Source organism: Myotis lucifugus, unplaced genomic scaffold, assembly GCF_000147115.1.
Source record: "Myotis lucifugus unplaced genomic scaffold, Myoluc2.0 scaffold_67, whole genome shotgun sequence".
NCBI classification, from domain to species: Eukaryota; Metazoa; Chordata; class Mammalia; order Chiroptera; family Vespertilionidae; genus Myotis; species Myotis lucifugus.
Window position 1 is genome coordinate 2,304,386 of NW_005871115.1, and position 24,300 is coordinate 2,328,685.

General features: G+C 37.4%; 1 protein-coding gene and 1 non-coding gene across 11 annotated transcripts in view; both read right to left on the reverse strand.

The window, feature by feature from the left end:
• CBLB (Cbl proto-oncogene B) overlaps window positions 1–24,300 on the reverse strand; it is a 230,527-nt gene that overhangs the window by 179,139 nt on the left and 27,088 nt on the right. The gene's annotated exons all lie outside the window — the stretch shown is intronic.
• LOC111826318 lies at window positions 23,490–23,596 on the reverse strand. Its single transcript, XR_002829608.1, has one exon. It is a non-coding gene; the product is annotated as a U6 spliceosomal RNA (small nuclear RNA).

Below are 24,300 nucleotides of genomic sequence, written 5' to 3' on the forward strand. Positions count from 1 at the left end.
ACTTAATTAGTTTATATCCTACTTACAAATCAGTCTATTCAAGTTCCCTCATCCAGTCACCTGTACACTTTGATAAATAAGCACTTTCCTCCTGGGTCCCTCTTCCTGCTGGGGAACATGAACTGAGTTCTGCACCGCAGCAATCGTAACCTTTGAAAAGGAGGATGCTTCTCTATCTTGGTCACAATTACTCTGTTTCATGTTGCAACAAATCTCTTGTGCTAAGTTCTAACTTGCCAAGTTCCCCTAAACTCTGCACCCAGAAATTCTCCTCTTCCCAGAGTAAAAAGCATCCTATAGGGCTCCCTTGAGTTCCAATTCTTATCATTTCCCCATTACTCTCCTTCCTCAATGCCCCCCCTCTCGCCCCATTTCTGGCTCTACTGCTAATTCTAAATAGCTGATTCTCAATTTCCCCACTGCCCTTCATTTGTTTAAAAAAAATCCAAATAAGGTTCTTCCTCCCCATTCCTCCTCACCCTGTCAACCCTTCCTACTTTACCCTTTGAACTCAGAGGTTCTCTAAAACCCTCCCTCTTTCAAAACTCTCCTCCCAGTCATCAGTCTTCCTGAGGAGCAGAACATTCATTGGGAGTCTTAAACTTAAGCCTATTGGCATTTTCTTCCTATAGCCTCACAATTCCCCAAACTTCAGATTTACAGGTTGTCAAATCCCTCTGAACTCCCTCTGCAGCCCCATTCACTGCACAGGGATGAATGGAAGGGAGCCAGTCTTTTTTCTTCAAAGGGCAATTTTATGCATAAGGGGCCTTGTAATGGGTACTATTGTGGTGACTCTTACCACAGCTTCAAATTCAAATGTCAAACACCAACCCTGCTTACGCATGTAAAATGGACTACAGACTGCTTTTCTGCTGGCCAAGCAAGATGACTTTAGTTAACAAAACATGTACATAGAACCTAAACCAAATGCCACAAATTTCTGTCACATTAAGGGCTTACACCACAAGCAGCCTTGGCTCAGGGTACCTGTGAAGTAGACAAAGGCTGTCTTTAGTAATTCTACCCTCCCCTCTCTGGACCCCATTCTTCTTTCACTGGACTCTTCCCTGGTGCCCATCACATAGCACACTCCTGCTCAGTTAGCATAAGGTAATAACAAGTTAAGACAGGATATGGATACCAACTGTGGAAATCTGGGTGGTGGAAATGGGGGAGGAAGCAGACAGCTCACCCTGATACAGTAACCTGATGAGGTAGCCAGAGCAGTGAGAGCAGGGGCAGTCTCCTGCATCCTTCCACTTCACACCAGCTACTAAAAGGGCAATTTCAGTCTTTTACCTTCTCCCTTTGACTCAGATGTACAGGAAAAACTACCTCCACTCCCAGCAAACATGTCAGGAAATGACAGTATATAACACTAGAGTGAAACCAGAATAGCTACCTAGAGCATCACTATAAAGCATCTTCTCTTTTTCTATTCTCTTACCCTAGATTACCCTATAAGTTCTTCAAAGAACTTATCACTAACTGAAATTACAGCATTTTGTATATGTTGATTTCCTGGTCTGCATCCCCCACTAGAATGCACAGCAGGTCCTAGAATAAGGTCCTTTAGTTCAGTGTTGTTTTGCTATAATGTTGATGAAATGTCGTGGGAATTTAAAACTTGTTTATATCAATTAGCCTGTGGTAAAATTGGTTTCCGTATACGTCATGGCACTTCAAGGTACAGAACCTATTAATGACGTTAAGTAAGACTTACTATACGCTCCAAGAGGACTGAGGTATATCTTGTTTGTTCACCACTGTAACCCTGTTGCCTGACACACAGATAACTGTGGGATGAAGGACTTACACTAGTCATTGTCATCTCTTCCTTTCATAGTTTTGCAGCTAATGGCTTATCAGACTCTATGTCAAGATTCAAACCCAGTGCGGGCAAACAGTTTCTTCAAACCAGTCCCATCTCCTCATCTCCTAGAACCCTGAGATGGGTGAGGAAGGATGAGCTAGAATGGAAAGCGGAAGGAGAGGAGGAGGACAAAGGGGAGGAAGAGAAGAAAAAAACATTCCAAACAAAACGTAGCTATTGTTTAGTTTTCTGTTTACTTTCTGACCCACAGGGGAGAGATTAATTATCCTATAGAAATAAAATAGGGCCAGGACAGACTTCATGTTCAACAAATCATGTTGAAGGAACCAATGAGTAAGTACATGAATTCATGAATATTTGAAAGTAAGGTAAATTAACAATAGCAGATTTTACTATCATGTATCTCTTGCTTCAGTTTTCAGATTATGAATAACTCCTCATTAAATTGTTTTAAGGTACAAAGTGCCTTGCCATTAGTTGAAATTTTTATCTGCCTTTGACTGACTATTCCTGATAAAAAGGTGTGAAGCCAATAATTTATGAAGGCACTACGTCACCATCCTAATCTGATGCTAAGTATTCACTTTCCAATATAATAAACAATGTGCTGCATTATCAAGTGAACCATAATCTTTCCACTCATATTTAATTTCCAATCTGAATGGCAACTTTGAGAGTATTTTGATAACATAAATTGATGGAAATTAGACAAAATCAACATAATGAGGTTTAAATTCCTCAGAAGATTGCTTTAATTAAGCACCTAAACGACAAATCCAAATGACTTTGAAATTTAAAACCATGCACTTCAGGCTTCTAAATGACTCCAGCACAACACGTCCCCAATTTTGTTTATGGAGACTCGAGTTCATTGTACAACTCTAAGGCAACAAGACAGTAGATAGTTCAAAAGAAATCCATTATGTCCTTGACCAGACAAATGAACTCACATACTACATAAATTGTTCTCTATTAAATCATTCTTTAAAAAGTAATAAAACCATGTGGTACAAAATGTCATAATACAGTGTTAAAAGATGATCTACATTAAAAAGAGATAAAATATTAAATGAGATACAGTAACCTGGAAACACCATAGCTTCAGTATATAATCCAACAAATTTCCTATCCTGTTCTCTAGTCTTTAACACTATCACATAAACTATCAGAATAACCTTTCATGTGCATTGTAAATGGTGTCACTTTACCTACAATGGTTTTCCACACTTTAGTAAGATCAAATCTATATTCCTTTGCACTTACTTATTTTGTCTCTAATCCTTCTTTCACCTTTTCAACATCTTTTATCATTCTCTCAAATAATATCAAAGCAGCTCACGTTAATTTCATAACTAATAGCATTGACTTCCACTAGGCGGTTAACCAATATTTTTCTATATACACTCAACCACTCCACTAGATGGGTATTAATGCTCTTCTTACAAGTAAGAATGTTGAGACACAGAGGTAAATTATCTAAGTTACACAGTTAGTAACTTAGGGAGCCAGAGTTTGAACTCAGATCTGTCTGGCTAACGATTAATGGGATCCAAATTGTATATGGGAATGAGTGAAACCTGAAGAATCAGTAACACAATACTAATGAAGTTTAAAAGCAGATTTCATGGGTATAAGAAAATGAGAGGTGGAAGAACTGGGGGTGTGTTTGCAGAATGAGATTTTGGAATCAAGGATTCAAAAGGCAGCATGATTTGGCCAGGGATACACAAGGATGAGTGGAATAATGGTAAGAGTCACTAATAGTGCAGTCACTGAGGTGAGAACCGTGGTTGCCTAGCATGAAGGTAACATCTGGAATGCAAAAAGACTGTGCAGCAATTCCCTTCAAATGCTGAAGTATGCTATGAAGACTCATACTGACATCTACAAGGATGTGCCTGTTACAAGAGTCAGAAAACTGTGGAAGCCTTGACAGGAAGGTCTTTTAAAAGTAATTAGAAGAGCAATAGTAACCAGTGGTCCAGTTGTACATGAAATTTCCAATATTGGTCCAAGGATCAAGATATTGAATGTGATGCTAAAATGTTTTCTATGTTAATATGGAAGGAAATGTTCCCTTTACTTTTCCATTCATATATAAAATGAATTGTAAAATGTGAATGAATCACAGGCAAGGAAGATTACATGTAGCCATCCGTTTTCTCTAAAATGCAAGATGCCTGGTATTTGCTTGCTTTATATCTATGCATACAGAATGTAATGCAATTTGGCACAGCCACAAATAGAGAGCTTGGAAAGGGCATGAATACAAGGACATTCATTGTTCTAGCAATATAATACTGCCCTTCTTTCCACTTGCCCACCTAGAGCATTTTTTAATGATTCTGCAGGGGCAGGGTATCTCAATACCGGGATGGGTGTTCATATGGAAAAAAACATGGTTATGATTATTATAATAGCTTTATCAACTGTGTTTTGCATACTAACAACTGTAAACCTACTTTTGCCCACTCCTGTATAATGAAGCATAATTAAATAACTTGGGGAGCAAACCATATCCTTCAGTGAAGCTATATCCCATCCCCAGTGTGATGATGTAAGTTGCCTTTTAGACTGAAAATGAGAAACTAAACAATACTTTCTGAAAATGTCTCACTCATCATTATGAAACTTTTTTTTCCCCTTGTACTCATCTCCCACACAAAATTTGGTTCCTTTAACATTTGCAATTTCTCGTAAGTGGTATTACTTAGTCTAAAAGGTTGCAAAGCACAGGGCATTTTTCCATCCATTACAATATAAGCCCACAAACTCTCCAAGCAAGGAACTGAATTCCACCAGTGTGTGTGTTCAGGAACAATGCCAGGCACCTGGGCTCTATTAAGGTCCTGTAGCTCTGGAGAACAGGCCAGACAGAGCTGCTTCCCCAGACACTGCCCAAATGTAGAAAGGGAAGAGAAAGATGTGGGGGACACAGATAAAATAAGGAAAGTATAGTAAATCAGGCCAAACACTACAAACTAAGGAAATCTGGACTATTAATAGATAATACCCTGTTTAACCCTAGAGAGGTCATAAGAGCCAACAGAGTTAGGGACAGTCACATAATGTTTTAAAACAGAATAACAACGTAATATAAATCACAACAATATAATATTAAAGGGCCTCATTAGCAAGAACTCAGTGTTTGCTTTGAGCTAAGCAAAGTATAGTTAATAAAGCTTTATTTACATGGCCATGGCTTCACTTATTATATAAATTTCAAACTTAAATCTCAAAACAATGCAGCAGAAAAAGTGAATACTTTTAATACAGTGGTGGATTTTAGCATGTAGCTTTGGCTGACAGAATAATAGTGGTTTACAATGATGTTTATTTCCCTCTCATCTAAAAGTGTAGCAGCTCTAGTCTATGACGTGATGGTCAATGACCAAGTCTTCTCCTTTGCATTCCTACTCCATCACTCTTCTCCATGTGACCTAAGATGGTTCAAAACATCCTCACATTCTAGGCAACAGGGAGCAGGAAAAAGGGGGAAAGAAGGGCGTCTGACCTCCCTTTAAGGGCATAATCTAGAAGTTGCACACCTCACATCTACTCACATCCAATTAGTCAGGACTTACTCACAGGGCCACATCAGCCCATGCAAGCCCAGGAAATACTCTTTACTATGGGTCGATAAAAATGAGGGATGATCTCATGATAAGAAAGAAGCAAAATGAGTTTTGGAGGACACTTAGCAACCTCTAATAAAGATGGCAATGAAAACTATAAAGTTATTTTTGTTACATATTAAATGAAGTTTCACTGAGTGAATTAAGCCAAATTAGACCATCTTTCCTTAAAGGAGAAAATATTAAGATAGAGCCAAGCAACATTAAAAATGATATTATATAGCCCTAGCTGGTTTGGTTCAGTGGATAGAGCACAGACCTGCAGACCAAAGGGTCCAGGGTTTGATTCTGGTCAAGGGCAAGTACCTCAGTTGTAGGCTCCTCCCCAGCCCGGGCCCTGGTCAGGGTGTGTGCAGAAGGCAACCAATCGATGTGTTTCTCTCACATCAATGTTTGTCTCTGTCTTTCCCTCTCCCACTCTCTCTAAAATCAATGGAAAAATATTCTCAGGTGAAGATTCAAAACAAAAAATAGAAATAGAGTAGGATTATATAAAATACTAAACATTTTTAAAAACTAACACAAAAATAAATATTTTTCCCATTTCAGCCTCAAACTTTTAATTAGTATAGAAAATAAATAAATATGCCTCAGTAAGTTTAAATAATATTACTCTTGATCCTGGGGCAAAATACTCTCCACTATTCTTTGAGTGATAAATTTACAAGACAGACATGATTATATTTAAAATATAAATTGAAGTATTTTAATAAATAAATGTACATATTTGAATACAACCTATTTGCTTTTTGAAATAATCAGCACGTCTATGGTACCTTAGGCCTTGGTCCAGAAAATTTTACACTTTCTCTAAGCACATTTCAAGTTATTACCTACATCAGCAGTAATGAGGGAGTTCAAGAAGGTGAGAAAACATTTCAACCACAATGGAACAGAAGCTTCTAGGCAACTTCTCTGCCACTAAAAACTTAACATGTATAACTTGTTGCAATTCTTTTTCAGTTACAGTCCTCCTGAAAATAAAAAACAATTTAAGCAACAATCATTTTTGTAATCTTCTATCTCCCATGTAGTGAGGGCTAAAGAGACATTATAATAACCTCTAATGTAATGATAAAATAACATTTTAAAATACCATTTTTATAAAACTCATGAAATAGGACTCCTTTAAAAAATAAAGGTTACTTTTCCAATCTGGTTTCATAGTTTATGATAAAACTAGAGGCCCAGTGCACAAATTCATGCATGGGTGGGGTCCCTCAGGGTGGCTTGTGGGGATCAGGCCCCAGCTCACACCCCCAGCCTCTCAGCCCCAGCTCTCGCCCCCAGCCTCGCAACCCCGCCTGGCACCCTGCCATGGCCTGGCACCGCCCCCTCACCTGCTCCACCATCCCGCCTGCAGGATGATCAATTGGGGCCGGGCCCCCCGCCCCACTCCCTCAGTGCCTGGAAGCCGGGCAGCAGCCCCGCCCCCTGGTGGTCAGCGCACCACGTCATAGCGAGCTGTCAAACTCCCAATCAAACTCCCGCTCGAACAACTTGCTATTAGGTTTTTATTATATGTGATAAACATTTCAGTATGGAACACGCAGGTAAAATAAATGTAATAAATACTGTTTATATAGTTTTCTCACAGTGAAGGCAGAAGATCAACTTCTACACACAAAATTGCAGCCATCTTTATGATATGAAAGTACTCCTCTAAATAAGAGTTTTCTATCTTTTCTTCCTCCAATTCTACTGGAATAAGACCTGATATCAGTAACTCCTATCGCTGAGCCAAGTCACAATTCTCCTAGTTATCTTTAGGATGAACCAAAATTAAAAAAAAAATCCTTTCAAGGTAATTGGCATTTATTTTAATTTAAAAGTTCCACCACTTAGTCTAGCATATTGCTAAAAAAATTTTTTAAGATGCATTAGTATAATTTTGGGAACATTTGTTCACATTTCTAAATGATTATTCCTCTGCAGGAGAAATTCCTGCTATTTTAAGCCATTGTAAAAAGTGCAAATCATTTATTACTGCTGCAAATTTAATTTAAAACAGTCCTAATAATCTATACTAATAAAAGAGTAATATGCTAATTAGACCGGGAGACCTTCCAATGTCGTTTGGACAAAGCCGGGGGCTTGGCCGGCCTGCAAACCACCCCCAAACAGCCCTCAGCCCCTCACCCAGGCCAGCCACACCCCCCAGTGGGGACCCTCACCCCCCGAATGGGGTGTGGCCAGCCTGCAAACGGTCCTCGGCCCCTCACTCAGGCCAGCGACGCTCCCCAGCAGAGACCCCCACCCCAAAGGGGGTGTGACCAGCCTGCAAATGACCATTGGCCCCTCGCCCAGGCCGGCCACACCCCAAACGGTCCTCAGCCCCTCACCCAGGCTGGCCACCGTGCCCCCACTGGGGGCCCCCACCCTGATCTGGGACCCCCTTCAGGGCAGACCAGCCAGCCCCCACCCATGCACCAGGCCAGCAGCCCCACCATGCACCAGGCTCTGTCTATCCTAATAAAAGGGTAATATGCTAATTAGACTCGGACAAAGCCATGGTGGCAAGGGCAAGGCAGAGGCAGTTAGGGGTGATCAGGCTGGCAGGGGAGAGCAGTTAGGGGGATCAGGCTGGCAGGCAAAGTGGTTAGGGGTGATCAGGCAGGCAGGTGAGCGGTTAAGGAGCCAGTGGTCCTGGATTGCGAGAGGGATGTCCAACTGCTGGCAGTAGGACATTCCCCAAGGGGTCCCGATTGGAGAGGGTGCAGGCCAGGCTGAGGGACACCCCCCCATGCATGAATTTCGTGCACCGGGCCACTAATTGTATATAAAGTGCTATCTTCAAATACTGTCAATGTAAAGAAATATCTCATTTTATATATAACTAGTGGCCTGGTGCATGGATTTGTGCACATTGAAGGGAAATTAATTAGAAGAAATATTTTAATATTGCTATTCGCCCTTTCTCTTTAATAGAAGTGTCAGAGATAAAAAAATTAGTAAAATATATATGAAAAAAATTATAAATTGATTAATAAATAAACAATAACATAACAACAAAGACATGATATAAAAACAACAAAAACATGATATAAAAACAAAAACATGATATAAAAATAACACTGATAAAAACGACTGATAAATTGATTACAGTTATTCTAATATCTCCCTGTATACCACATTAAGAGTAAAAACACTTTCAGAATGCTTGACTAATTTCCCTTATGATGAAATATTTACAACTTTAACATCACACGCTGTTCGAACTCAAAAGAAAGCAACTTATAACTGACCGTGTCCGAAATGGGTTCAGGTAGGAATATTCCTACTCTGTCTAGAGTTTGTCCTTGTGATTTATTAATAGTCATTGCAAATGCTGGCATCACAGATAACCGTCTTTGAATTAATTTAAATGGGAGGCCAGTGTCAGACGGGGACTCCAGCTTCTTTTGGCTTCAAAGGTACATTGTGCCAATACTTGGTCTTCAGACATATTCTGTTGACGATGCGGCTTTCTTTCAGCTTCAGAATGTCAACAAAAACAACCAAATTCATGATGGACAATGACAGATGGAAACACATGAGTGCAATTGGCGCCAGCAAGAGCTTTATACATATCATGCATGCACGAGTCAACATTTATTTTTAAATTCCCAGTGCACGTCATATGTACCGGCAGGTCAGTTGGTCGGACGGTCAGACAGATGGTCGGTCACTTAGCCTTTTATATATATAGATTAGTCAGCAGGCTTGTAAACCCGAGAAACCCCACAATCAGGTGTATTTGATTTGACTCCATTGTCAATGGAACAAATGAACACTTACTAAATTCTACTGCTCTAGATGTTAAGGAACAAATTAAAGAGTAATAATGCAGAGTTCTAATCTGTACTTTCTATCCCTCCTCCATAATGCATTGCTGTCAACATCAAAACAACCTGTGCCTGTGGTATCCCACCTTAAAAATCTCCGAGAGTCATAAAGGCCAAGTGTACTAACAAAGCTATTCTATAGGGTGTTCCAAAATTGCCTAATAAGGTTGTCCCTTATTTATGTGACAGACATTTAGATCTTGTACTTCATTTCCTAAAGGAAGCAACATTTCCTATCAAAGCCTTTTCCTCTGTAGATTAATACTTTCCCCTAAGTCAGCAATACAAAGATCTGAATGTTTTTCTTGTACTAGGAAAAGTGTTGGCAACATTGATACAGGATCAATCGTAGGAAACATCATATAATGACAGGTAAGATCAATCAGATTTTGTTGTGGGAGACAGGAGACAGATGAGAACTACATATTTCTTCTTTTAAAAAACCTTATCTGTTTCTAACAGTTTGTTAAAAAAAAAAACAACAACAACCCTGCAGTCTAAGATTAAATTATTTGATCATATATTTTCAGAGACAAAGACATTTTAGGGTACAAAGCAAGGCACATACTTGCATGTAATCAACTGCTTATCTCATGAGTCTAATGTGAAGCAAGTCTACTACAATTGTAATTAGGGCACAATAAATAAATAAAAAATCACCAAATCGATTCTTTCAGGTGTTGAGAGCCCCCTCTGCAGATGGGTACATGGTCTAGTACAAAGCTAAAAGTAGTGAAGCACTTAAAATACAAGGCAGTAGAACCAAACTTCAAAATGAACTGCTAATGGGTTCATTTGAAATATCCAAAATGTAAAACTTTGTTATTTAAATACGAAATGGTGTGGTACTCTACCAAAGTGATTTCCTTTCTTGTTATTTTTTAAATATATCCCCATCCCATCCCCCATCAGAAACATAATCATGCTCATAGTTGAAAAGTCAGAGAGCGGAAGAGAAAAGTATAATAAGGAAAGAGAAACCCCTAAATTTCCATTCTGCTGAGATGCCCAAATCCACAGAACCCCAACACAATAAGCTTTCACATATTCCTGAGCTAGGTGAGTTAAGTTTCATACCTTTAAAATGTCTTCCATGACTCCTTGCCCTGCTTATATCTAATACTGCTACTCAACCCTCTAACAGAGGTGGGCAAACTTTTTGACTCAAGGGCCACAATGGGTTCTTAAACTGGACCGGAGGGCCGGAACAAAAGCATGGATGGAGTGTTTGTGTGAACTAATATAAATTCAAAGTAAACATCATTACATAAAAGGTACGGTCTTTTTTTTTTTTTTAGTTTTATTCATTTCAAACGGGCCGTAGTTTGCCCACGGCTGCATCAGCTCATCTATAATTTCCACTGGAAGTCTTCCCTGACCCCCACTTGAGTCCTGAGGACTCTGAGGGTTCCTTAACCAGATACAGGACATCGAAGAACCAAGACAGAATTGTTTCTATACTACCAACTAGAGTTTTCTGACAAATAGTAAAAGCTAAAAAAACTAAAGTGCCAACCCTCAATTGTTCAAAAAAATGCTTAAAGAGTATGCACTTCAGTTGTATCTTAAAAGACAGGTAACATAAATGGGAAAAAGAAGAAACCATCAGCAAACATCTATAATAATAAAAGCGTAATGTGCAAATCAACTGAACGGCCAAACAGCAGAACGACCGTCAGGATAATCACGCTATGACAGTGGAGCCAGGCCAGCCAAGGTGGTGGGTGTGATGCAATTGGGGGGGGGTGCCTGCCACTGCCCCACGATCACCCCACAGAGGGAGGTCCAGGGCACCCTCTGTGTGGCGATTGATCGGAGGGTGTGAGGGTCTCTGGGGAACCAGGGATGTGTGGCGGGAGACGCAAGCAGTGCCAGGCCAAGGTGGGTGCAGGCAGGGGGTGGGGGTCAAGAAGCCTGCAGCCAGGGCCGTGAAGTCAGCAGCTGAGGAGGAAGGCCTACCCTTGCACGAATTTCATGCATCGGGCCTCTAGTTGATAATACTGAGACAAGCTATTTTAGTGGTCAAAGCAGACCCATCTAAGGAGGTGATAGGTACACTTAGATCTTTGTCCTTGGCTTAAAAATGTGGTGTCGGGAAGAGCTTTTCAGGAAGGGGAAGCAATCTGAAGAGGCAACAAGGTGGAAAAGACCTTGGCTCAATCCAGGAATTGAAATTAGACAAATGAGGCTGAAGTTTCAATGTTCTTCAAAAGTAAGCAAGAGAGAAACATGGTATTTTTTAATTATTTCAAATTATGGGAACCAAATAAAGCAATAAAGAGGGAATACTGTAGTATGGGATATTGAGTAGTGGATGGAGGTAGAGAATCTGGTTCCAAAAAGTAGGGTGAAGCCAGAAAGCTAATCAAAGCAGTTTCAGGTTGATACAACTGGAAAAAAGGAACCACTAAAAACTGTTATAAAAATAATCTGGCATGATATAATTAGTAATATAAAGAATGGCAATTACTTCAAGAAAGCATACAGTAATAATTAAATATTATTCACCTGTTTTAGGATGAAAGCTGTGTATCAAAGACCTCTATATATAATATATTCATAATATTATGTTCATTTACTTAAGAGTTACCACCAAGAAACTACTCAATTGGCATTAAGAAGCAATATATCATAGATGCAGTAGGTTCCAATTTCATGCGTCTCAGTAAAACTTTTAAATATGCTAAATTTAAGCAGCAAAGTACAACAAATAATATGTGGAAAGTGGTTTCACTGCAGTTCTGATGGTTCTATGGTATTTAGTTCTACGCTAAAACATACTAGATACTGGTTCTAATTATGGATAAGCAGGCCAAAGAGTAATGCATGTGGCTACAAGGCCTTTTTCACTCTTTCTAAAATGTTACATGAAAACAATCCTCACCTGATTAAAAGAAACATCATATAAGATTAACATGCTCAACTGAATTAAATTTCTGTGGCTTAATAATTATTAAATTTTTCCTTCCATCCCCAGAAAGAAAACAAAAACCAACCAACAACAACTCCTGTGTTTAGAGGTTCAATCACACCTGCCTAATTTTATGGTGCTCCTTAAATAGCATGTATCTTGAGATCAGTATACATTCATCCATTGTTCCTTTAATACAGTTACTGAGTACCTACTATGTGTAGAAACTGGAGTAGGCACTAGGGAGAGAATGGTGAAGAAAGAAAATTTTATGAATTATGACAGGTTCTGGAAAGAAGAGAACAGAGATAATAACGTGCAGAATAATACAGAGTGATCGGTCAAGGAAGGCCTCTCTCAGGAGCTGACATTTAAGCTACGATCTGAAGGATGAGCAAGAGTTAGATAGCGGAAAAAATTATCAGGCAGATGAAGCTGTGGCTTAGGTGGAGGTCCTGAAGGCCTGAAAAACTAAAAAAATGTTAAATGCCTGGAGCACAAATACCTGAGGAAAACTGTCTTGAGATGGGGTTAGAAAGGCAGATAATGGAGAAATATGAGTGATAAACCATTCATATGAATAAATAGTGCTTTTTGTTGTGTTATTTCTCAAGGTTATTGCCATCACAATTTCCATTCATTTCAACCATATGGTCTTATATAATGAGGATAGATTTTGAGGCCAGAAAATAAAAACTATAACTCGTTCAGTTGATGGCTATGAAGAGATGTCAGGGTCTCACTTCAAGCAGGAGTGAAAGCAGACCAAATACCTTTCTCTGGGACAAAAGGACTTATTAATTTCTATGACCAGTTAAAACTACTAAAGACAAAAAGACTTTAAGATAAAAAGACTGTAAGATAAAAATGAGTGATCTTTACTTTTTTTACAACTCATTTGACTTACAGATACTCAGTAGGATATTTTCCTTCTGCTTGAAATCAGTTTCATTTTCTAAATAAGAAATGCTATTAAGATTTTTTTTTTTCAGTATCCAGGGGTATTGTAAGTATAAATGTTTGAGTTTAACTCTGATTTGAAATAAAGTAAGACTCAGATTCCAAGGCATTTCCCTTAGAATTCAAACATTTTTATTATTCATGGAAATTTCAAAAGCCTAATATGCTTCTCTTTTAAATCTACTGAAATCAATAATGAACAATTTAGAGATATGGCTTTTTTAAAAATCTTGAAGCAGCATAACTTTTAAAATGAATACTCAGTTTTCTCTGAAACAGTTACACAATCACTAAAGACCAATGTCCCAAAGGACTTAGAACTTGATAAGTAAAATCTTTAATAAAAAAAAAAAACACCTTAAAGTTACTATTTTATCTAGATCTGAAGATTACCAGATCCAGAATAAACTGACTTTCTCAAATTATCCATTAAATAGCCCACTGTTTTGTTACTAATATTTTTTTTTACTGCAAAAGAGATCTTTAACTCTACATCCTTAAAAACTTTATCAATCAAAACATCCTCCCTGTATACTTAAATAAAGAGAAAATGTTTATGTTTATGTTTAAGGTTTAGGATAAACTTTGATAATAAAAAAACAGGCTATATAGAGAAAATCTAGCTTAAGTAAGAATATCAGGACTCTACACTTCTTTTACCCTATTGATTTCATTTGGAGAAAGTTTTTAAAACTCCGTAATACAACAGTACAACAGATTTCCTGATGGTAATTTTGTAGGGCTTTTACTCAGAATCCAAGGAACTGCTTCTTACATAGTTGTACACAGTAGTTGGTATTTTTCCAATAAAACAATGCTAAATGCTATTTAAACCAACAAAAGAGCTAAAGGAAACACAAATATATTTCTAGCAATAAAGAGAAACCAGAAAATTAATACAGGTAAATGGGGGAAGAGGATTGAGCTACATAATATTGATATCATGTTATATTTAAAACAAATTTTAGCACAAAATTAACTATGTAAGCTGATTACAAATGAAAATGAGAAGGAAACAAAAAAGGACTCACTCATGTTAAAAATCATTACACATAATGCGTGCAGGTCTTTTTCAAAATTATAATGTTATCTTCTCTAAGTCTGTCCCAATTAAAGAAAATCGCCTTACAATTTTCACTTTACTATGACCATATCACAAGAGACTATAGTCTCCATAAATGCTATAATCTTGAGAGAAAAATCATCTATTGGACCTTTCATGGGAAACTTACTTTATTCACCAAATAAACCATGAATGCATGCTGTGCCCTGAGCTGGTGAGTTATACAACTGCGTAATATTTTGCAACTGAAGGAGAGTCTGCCTTTTGTGTATCACCTGTTATCCTACATGAACTATCAGCACCAGACATGTTTCAAGGCTCTTTATTTTTATTTTAATGGTAAGAAACAAATGTTTTTTCTATTATCTTCATATTATTTGTACAGATGAAAAGAAATATGTACTTCTACAAAGAATAACCTAAGATATCTTTATATGTGAATTTATTTTCCTATACCAAACAGTTCTAAAAACTAGCTTCAATCTGAAAAAAAGGAACTGTGAAGTCACATTTCACAAAAATTATTTGTGAAAATTGAAGACTGAATTTTGAATTATGTTAACGACTACTTTTTCACAGTCAAGAAAATCTCCAGTAGAGCTGTGGGAAATTAAAAATAATCATAATCACCATGAAGAAAAATGAACATGAAAACTTACTAAAAAAGGTGATGAGATACCCGAAGAAATTTTTAAATGTTCAAACTAAATGAACTTGATTCTGAACTCCCATTAGAAATTTAAAACGGTATTATGTAAAGTTAAGTAGAAAAAGAGTTTTACTCTAAGGCACACTGGGACCTAGAAAAATTTTCACATTCTTAAAAATATAACCTCTAGTTCCAGATGAACTTTCAACCACATGCAATAGATTGTTGACCTATTAAAATACGTGGTGTACATTCTGCTGTGTCCAAGCTTCAATGACCTGCAGTGAATTGGAAACTTCCTAAAATAACATCTAATTAAAATTCTTTACAGTAGTTTGAGATTGTAATACGGCAAATAAAGTCTTTCTCTCTCCTTGTTTACTTGCCATCTATCTCTTAAATGTCAAGTACTGAAAATGCTACAAGAATTCTAGTTATTTTAATCCCACATAAAGAGCTGTTTTAATTTTAATCTCACATAAATAAATAATTTTAATCCACATAAATAAAGTAAATAAAGAACTGTTACATAATAGAAAATTATCAGCAACATAAGATAGCCACACTGGTCTTTAAATGTATTGGTTACCTTGAGTGACTAAAGGAAAACACTGTTTGCCTTCTTGTGTCTCATATATAAGCTTTATTTCCCAACCTTAATATCATGTCAAAGATGTACTAGGACCACCATGCTGCACAACTCCCTGGAGTGCCATTTCTCCTAGGAAAGAGTAAACGTGTCAAGACAGATCTGCTAGACCACCTTTTCTTTGTTAATGGTTTCTAAAATCAGAAGATCCATTCCATCAAGTCCAGGAGCCCTGTACTCTGTTTCAGATGCTACCAACATCTTCCTCCGTCCCTGATCAAAACAATCTATCATGGTTCTCTGTGTCTAAAACCAACTCTCAAAAAATGAAACATGAACTTAGGAGAGTCCCCAATCTTACCATAATGAATTAAATTGAATTGTATTATGTAAGATGAGCTATCAAGATAAATTAAAAAGAATAATTCAAGGAGGTTCCAAAATTAGTTTACAGAAATACCATGAACATACCACAGAGGCAATGTGGAATTAAAAGAGTATACAGGGTGGGGCAAAAGTAGGTTTACAGTTGTGAGTTTACTCTTGTATTATTACTTATTAATTATTGTATTATTTTCCATACAAACAGCTTTAAAAAGAAAACCTACTTTTGCCCCATCCTGTATATCTTAAGGATTGGTTTCGACCTCCAAAGTTATAGAAAGAGGACAACTATTTGCCAAACATTTTAAAGCAAGTGTTAGTACTAAAATATGGCCTGGGAAAAGGATGGATCAAGGCCAATCAAAATGGTAAAGTTGAGATTACTGACATCCCACACTAGTTAACTTACAAAAACACAGAAAACCACCCCCACCTTGGTATAGTGAGTCAAAACAAACTGCTGACAAATCCTCACAGCTATGTGAGGGGGCGCAACAATAATACACAGTGAGAACACACATGCCTCTGTTTTCCTTTAAAGTCTGTTTCTAAGTCTGCATGGCTGATAAAAGAGAACAGCCATTCCTTTCTTTAAAAGCCCTGTCTACATATTCAAAATGTCTCATATGATGCTCCTGCTAAAAAAAAAAAAAAAAAAAAAAAAAGGAAGGAAGAAAGAAAGCAGCAAATATGGCAAAATAATATCTGATCCCATCCTCCAAGCTTGCCTTTAAGAAAAAGAGATGGCAGTTAAGTAAATACATAAATACAAATAAAATGTTAGCTAAAAATCTGAAAACTGAGTTTCAAGTTTAGAAATTCTTATCTGTTTTGGGGAACCCCATCAATAAGAACACAAGAGGCTTACACTAATAAGCCATTTTTTATTTGTGCACATGTACTTATGCCCTCCCTGAGGAGTCATAAATGCTGTAGCGACCATCTGCTACACAGCAAGCTATAAAGAGGATAGAGCACCTCTGTCAATAATACGTGCCAAATGAAACCGGACTATTCATGTCGAAAGCATAGATTTTTTGGAGGATTCCCCAGTTGCTGAAAAGTCCTGTGTATTCAGAGTCATAAATACAACATAGCACAGAAACAAAAACAGTCTTTGAAGAAATGTTAAAATAAGAATAAGAGGAAGTGAAAACACTCATAAGAGCTCAGAAGGAGAACTAATCTGTCAGTAGGAGAGCCGTGAAATATGCTCATTACCATGCGTAATTTGGGGGAACAGGCAGAATGGTGAATTTTTGAGGGATGTATTTTATAGGTGCTAAGGGAAACCACAAGGACATCCCATTAAAGAAGTGCTCCCAAATTGTAGTAACCAACAGCTTTATCCAAAAATGTCACTACATTAAAGACAGCTTGTATACACATAGAATTAGGAATTATTTTAAAATATAATTACTCTAAATAATGGCACTAGCATGTTTTTTCCTTCTAAAATCAATGGCCCTCATTGCCAAATCTGAAGAAGTTGATATTCAAAGTTGACCTACAAATCCTAACAGGTAGCCTTTGGCCACTTTATTGGACATTTTCCCATGTAACACTTTCACTTTCTCCTGTTTCCAGGCCCTAGTAGACAATAATCAAGGAATAGATCAGGTTTTTCAAATAATCCTACAGCAATTCTAGAGAAATAATCACAGATTTTTGTGAGTGTTTGCCAACTATGGAATACTGTTCGGGATACTGTAGGAGATACATAGGAGCAAAAAGTGGCTTTTGTCTTTAAAGAATTTGAGACATTTAAAATGACCTTTCTTACCACCATTTTAAAAAGATAGAAATATTTGATAATATATAGTTTAGTGCCACATAAATGCTATAGTCTGAGGAAAAAGAGATTTTGGCTAGAGCGATCAGAAACTGCTGAAACAAGATGGGGATGGGGACAGAGAGGGAGCTTTGGCTCTATCAAGAATAAAGAGGATCTGCATAAAGGGGGGCACATAGAAAAAAAAGATAAAGTCTAATGATAGTGATTAGGCCAGAAACTTTCAACCTTTATCATAAACTAATTACTAAAATTCTGTGGCACACCAAAAAATATATATGCTGTCGCTCTGACAAAAAAATAAGTATAATATTGATTCATTCATATTGGACAACTATTGTTGTAGTGCCTGTTTTCACTTTTGTATTTGACAATCTAAGGGGAAAAGGGTCAGTACCCTTGACTAAATAGTCAGGTATTGCATGTTTTAAAAATTCTTATGGCACACTAGTTGAAAATCACTGGATCAGGCCAATCTGAAACGAAGAGATAAAGAGAATTTCAATCCTTTTTTCCAACAACATTCCTTTAAAGGCCTTACAGAAATTTATCTTTCTTGGGGATTCTTTAAAATAACTTACAACTGTGAGTGGATCCCTGCGGTGATGATAGAGCAAGCTTAGTAAAGTAAAAAAGTTCTGAATGGATCCAGGATTCCAGTCCCCTCTGTGCCACTTCAATGATCCCTCATTACTGTGAATATAAAATATGATTTGACTTGGCAATTCTAAGAGCAGGCAGGTTATCAGAAATAGCTAGGGTACTTTTTAAAAATGTGGCTACTCAGATCCCAACTGGTAAAGGCAGAGGTACTGTAGGAAGTCAGGGGTCTGTACTTAATCATTAGGATTAGAATGCATCAACTGGTCCAGGGACTATGTAGGGAAGCGCTAGACCAGATGACCACCAAAGAAATTAGTAACTTATCTTGTGTTCAAAAAAAACCTACAAAAGAGTTTAAATTTACTGTACTTTAAAAATTATCATATATATCAGAATACTGACATAAGATAGGAAATGGGAGTCTAGAGTGGCTTTAGCTCTCAATCATTGACTACGTGTCATTAACTTTTTATTGCCCTTAGAGCAAGCATGTCAAACTCAAAGGCTAACATGGGCCAAATAAACAAGGTTTAAGTTTATGTGGGCTGCAAAAAAAACCAAAAGCTTCAATTTTCATAGAAATATAGGTTTATTTTAATAGAGACATGCTGAATACAAAGGGCTGAAATAAATGAGTAATCCTTAACATAAAATAATAGAAAATTTTAATAAAAATTAGTATTTTTTCTTGAACATTAACTTACCAAACACTGAATAATTGCACAAATTAATGAGCATAATGCAAATAAACCATTTTTCTTGTTCTCCAAAAGCAAAGTATTTCCTGTTGCGCACACTAAACAAGTCAGTCCAAGACTAATGACATGGCAATTGGCTGCTAAAATATTCGCTGCTAGTATTAGTGGAGAGAAATGGTGCACAGACGCATAAGGGAAATGAATACAATACAATTACAGTGATCGGTCATTAGTGTATGTTGTAGTTTGTTATTAATAACTAGAGGCTCCGCGCACTGGTGGAGTTCTTTGGCCTGGCCTGCAGGGATCAGGCTGAAACCAGCTCTCTGACATCCCCGGAGCGATCCCAGGTTGCTAGAGGGCAGTTCTTGGGTGATGTGCCCCAGAATTGGGCTCCCTCCTCTCTGGTTCCCGGTGCATCACCTTAGAACCGCAGCTGCCAAGTCACAGAAGCTCGGCAGCTCCTGTGTTGAGCGTCTGACCCCTTGTGGTCAGTGCTAATCATAGCTACTGGTCAGATGGTTGAACAGTAGGCCAGTTGCTTAGGCTTTTCTATGTATAGATTATGTATAACAGGATATTGTAACAATTCAGTTACGAAATTTTTATTAAAATGTTTCTTACATACCATTATATTGGCTGGGCCACAGAAATATTTGCTGTGGGTCACATGCTTCCCGCGGACCACGAGTCTAACATGCTTGACTTAGAGGATCACATTGGTCAGTAATTATAAAGCATTACTGGCAGAAATAGGAGAGAAAAGATAATCAAAGCAAGGAAAAGTGTTTATAAATGCCAAGTGCCTAAGACTGCCGTAGATTACATCAACAAGGCAGGGGTCAGTAAGTTATGCAGTCTCTGTGGCAACTTCTCACTTCTGTCACTGTAGTCAGAATGGGCAGGTATTTGTGGCACTGAAATTTTGTTTACAGAAAGAAGTGTGATCTGGATCTGACCCACAGGCTGTAGTTTACCAAGTACTGATAAAATGGAAAAAAGTATGTGATACATTAGCAACTTCAAGATTTCAGATGCTTTATGAAAACAATTTTTACATATCCAACTGTGGGGAGAAGAAACTAAAGTTAGAATTTTATGGGGAAAAACATTCACAAAATTTGGTAAGGAGAATGTTCTGTTTCTTAGGCCTTGAATCCATGCAAACCTCCCTTAACCAGTTAAATGAGACCTGGCTGACCAGAATGCATTCATTCTTTAGTCAAAGTAAAGGTTTCTGAAATTTCTGGAAAAGAATAAACCTGACAGCTTCATATGCTGTCACATTCACAGAAAAATCAATATACCTCACTAAAAAACCTTTAGAACAAAAAGTGAAGTGTTTGCACAACTGCAAAATAAGCTAACATTTTATTTCCATTAATATATTGGGGGGGGAGTATTTAGGGAATCTTTCCTATTAAAAGGAAAAAAAAACAACTGCTCATCTAGAGAAGTTAAAAGCTTAAAAAATCGCAGGCAACATTTCACACACATACACACGGGGCGGGGGAAGGCATGCTTGAGAAATGAAACTTTAAATAGTCCTGAATTTAATATATGGAAGCTGTCTTGTTTAAAAAAACAAGCTTGCATTTACTGACCATTTGAAATATATATTAATACTGGTGTAATGAAGATGAGAAAACACACCTCACTTTCACAAGTATAAAATGTGCTAATTGTTCAAATGAGTCCTCCTGAAACAAACTTGAAAAAAGGGTTTACAATGCCGATGCCTTCAGATGCAAACAGCTGCAGACTCAACTGGTAATGAGACATCACTTAGAAATATATCACAGGTGATTCCTGTCAAGTCATGTAACCTCCACTCAATGTAGCTTCTCTCAATAGAAAATGGAATATTTACCACTCATCTCTGAGGTATAGACCAGTGATGGCAAACCTTTTGAGCTCGGCGTGTCAGCATTTTGAAAAACCCTAACTTAACTCTGGTGCCGTGTCACATATAGAAATTTTTTGATATTTGCAACCATAGTAAAACAAAGATTTATATTTTTGATATTTATTTTATATATTTAAATGCCATTTAACAAAGAAAAATCAACCAAAAAAATGAGTTCGCGTGTCACCTCTGACAAGCGTGTCATAGGTTTGCCATCACTGGTATAGACATTGATAACAAAGATAATGATTGAATTCTTATCAAACAAAATTTCACTCTTCCTAAACTACTAATAATTTGTTTTCCATTATTTGGGACTAAACGTAAGTTTACAGCAGTCAAAGTTTAAAAGAGAATGAGGTAAACTCAAGGAAAAAAATTGTTTTCTCTTTTAAAGGATAATGAGGCTGAGATAAAACTGTCTTAGTATATTTGTGCCTTCTTTTATCTTTGAATATTTGTTTCCCTAGAAAGCCAACAAGAATAGAAAAATTTACATTCAACAGTTTTCACTATTGTTCTGGATGTCACTTTTTTTTCAGGCTTGAGAAGACTAAGAGGAATTGGCTGGCAGGAGCAAGTCTGCAGAGAGGTTCCAGGGCAGCTTTTCAATCAATGATAAAAAGAGGGCAGGCATATGTGGTGCTACCCTTCTTTCCTTAGTCTTGTAGCCTTAAAAATATGGAGCTGCAGCAGAAAGTCTACAACCATGAGGTTCTAGAGCAGTGGTTCTCAACCTTCCTAATGCCGCGACCCTTAAATACAGTTCCTCATGTTGTGGTGACCCCCAACCATAAAATTATTTTCATTGCTACTTCATAACAGTAATTTTGCTACTGTTATTAATCGTAATGTAAATATCTGATATACAGGATATATTTTCATTGTTACAAATTGAACATAATTAAAGCATAGTGATTAATCACAAAAACAGTATGTAATTATACATGTGTTTTCCGATGGTCTTGGGCAACCCCTGTGAAAGGATCATTCGACCCCCAAAGGGGTCGCGACCCACAGGTTGAGAACCGCTGTTCTAGAGTGAGGAAAAGCCCAAATACTAAGGAAGGAGACTGCAAGATCAGAAAGACCTTGGGTGTCTCACAGCACTGAGAGATATACAGGATGGGCAAAAGTAGGTTTACAGTTGCTGATATGGAAAAGACATGTAGGTTTTGATTATTACAACAGCTTTATTCAATCAAAAGAATGTCACAGTGCAACTGTAAACCTACTTTTACCCACCCCGTATATCCCTAAATATGTAAGCTACTGTTGGTTAGGTATTGTTACTTTTATTTTTTTTTTTGATTATGTCTTTTTCCCCCCATTGTCCCCCCAACCTCCCAATCATGCCCTCACCCTCAGACCCTGTTGTCTGCGTCCATTGGGTATTGTTACTTTTAGCCAAACGCATTCCTAAGTGATGCAACTTACTTGCTCAATCCATGTTGATAAACACTTATAAAATTTTGATCATCCAAAATTTAGATTAACACTTTAAGCCAAGAGTTGGCAAACTATGACCTATAGCACAAATTTAGTCTAACATATGGTTTTGTAAATAAAGTTTTATTAAAGCCATTCCAATTCATTTATATACTGTCTATGCCTTCTTTACTACTCTAAAAACAGAATTGAGCAGTTGCCAGAGGCGATCTGACAAAGCCTAAACTATTTACTATCCAGCTCCTTATAGTTTGGTGACCCTGTGCCATTTTTAGAAACAATTATTTACTCTTGTTTAAACTAAAAGTCTAGAATTGATTCTCTGAAATCTTAATTTGAAGTCATTACTTAAAATACTTTTTATCTTATTAGAGACACAAAAGGTGAATGTGAATGTACCCTTTCTATGCCATCAACACAGAAAACACCTCCCACCCTTTTTTTTAATTTGCAATACAGAAAACTTTGTAAACAGATTTAGTGGTGATAAGTCATAATTAAAAATTTTAATTAATTCTCCAGAGTTTATCACAAAGTAAAAGAATGAAACAGAAATTCTTAATCAAAGATAATCAGGGCTATTAATATTACAACTTTTAATTAAATGCATATATTTATAGCATTAATAATTTCTAAAGATATGGCATTTTATACATTAAAATCGGTAAGACTGTCATAACAAATTACTTATAAATTAACATATATATATATAAAATTTTATTTTTGATGAAAGTTGAACTTGCTATGCTTTTCAATATATATGCATAAAATTAATGGATAAATTAATTCACCATGCTTTTTATTATAAACCTGAAAAAAATTACAAAAATATTTAAGCCAGAGGTCTTTCAAAAAGAATAATTTTAAGTCATTTTGTTTGGTATTATCTTCTACCAAGCAAAGTTTTCATACTTTTGTGACACACACTCAAGTTTCAATTTTCTCCCCCTCCTTAGTATAAATTTTACATTACTATATTTGGTCACTTACAGTGAATTTTTTATTTTAAAAAGATTTTTGTTTAAATCCTAACCTCCACCCTACCTGTGAATGTGACCTTATTTGAAAATAAGATCTTATAGACATAGTAAAGTTAAGATAGGGTCATTATTCTAGGCCTGATCCAATATAACTGGTATTCTTGTAAGAAGAGAGAAATTTGTTTTTGTTGTTGTTGTCGTTTTTGTTTTTAAATATGGAATGCTTCACGAATTTGCATGTGATCTTTGCACAGGGGCCATGCTAACCTTCTCTGTATCGTTCTAATTTTAGTATATGTGCTGCCGAAGCAAGCACAGGAAGAGAGAAACTTGGACACATGCACAGAGAGCAGAACACCAGGTGATGACAGAGACTGTGAAATTATGCCACCACAAGCCATGGGATGCCCAGGGCCACCAGAAGTGGAAAGAGTCTTGGAAGCACCCTTTGTTCTTCAGTGGTTCAACCAAACAACACAGGCAATCTCAATCTCTTTATTATTTGAACTAGAGGCCCAGTGCATGACATTCGTGCACTCGGAGCAGAGGAGGGGGGTGCCTCAGCCCAGCCTGCGCCCTCTCACAGTCCAAGAGCCCTTGGAGGATGTCTGCCTGCCGGCTTAGGCCCACCTCCCGCTAAGCCGGGCCTAAGCCAGCAGGCAGACAGCCCCTGAGGGGTCCTTAGCACTGCTGCGGAGTGGGGAGAGGCTCCCATCAACGCTGCTGCGCTCCCCAGCTGTAAGTCCAGCTTCTGGCTGAGTGGTGCTCCCCCTGTGGGAGCGAACTGACCACGAGGGGGCAGCTCCTGCGTTGAGCGTCCAGTGCACATCATAGTGACCAGTCATTCCGCCATTCGGTCAATTTGCATATTAGCCTTTTATGATATAGGATTCTGTAAGGACCTCGCATGTGAATCTGAAAACTATATGTGTTTAAATGCAAATTCAAACAAGAACTGAAGTTTTAACTATGAATTTAAAGATACCAAAGATTAATAATAAAAATGGGCTTAGAAAAATG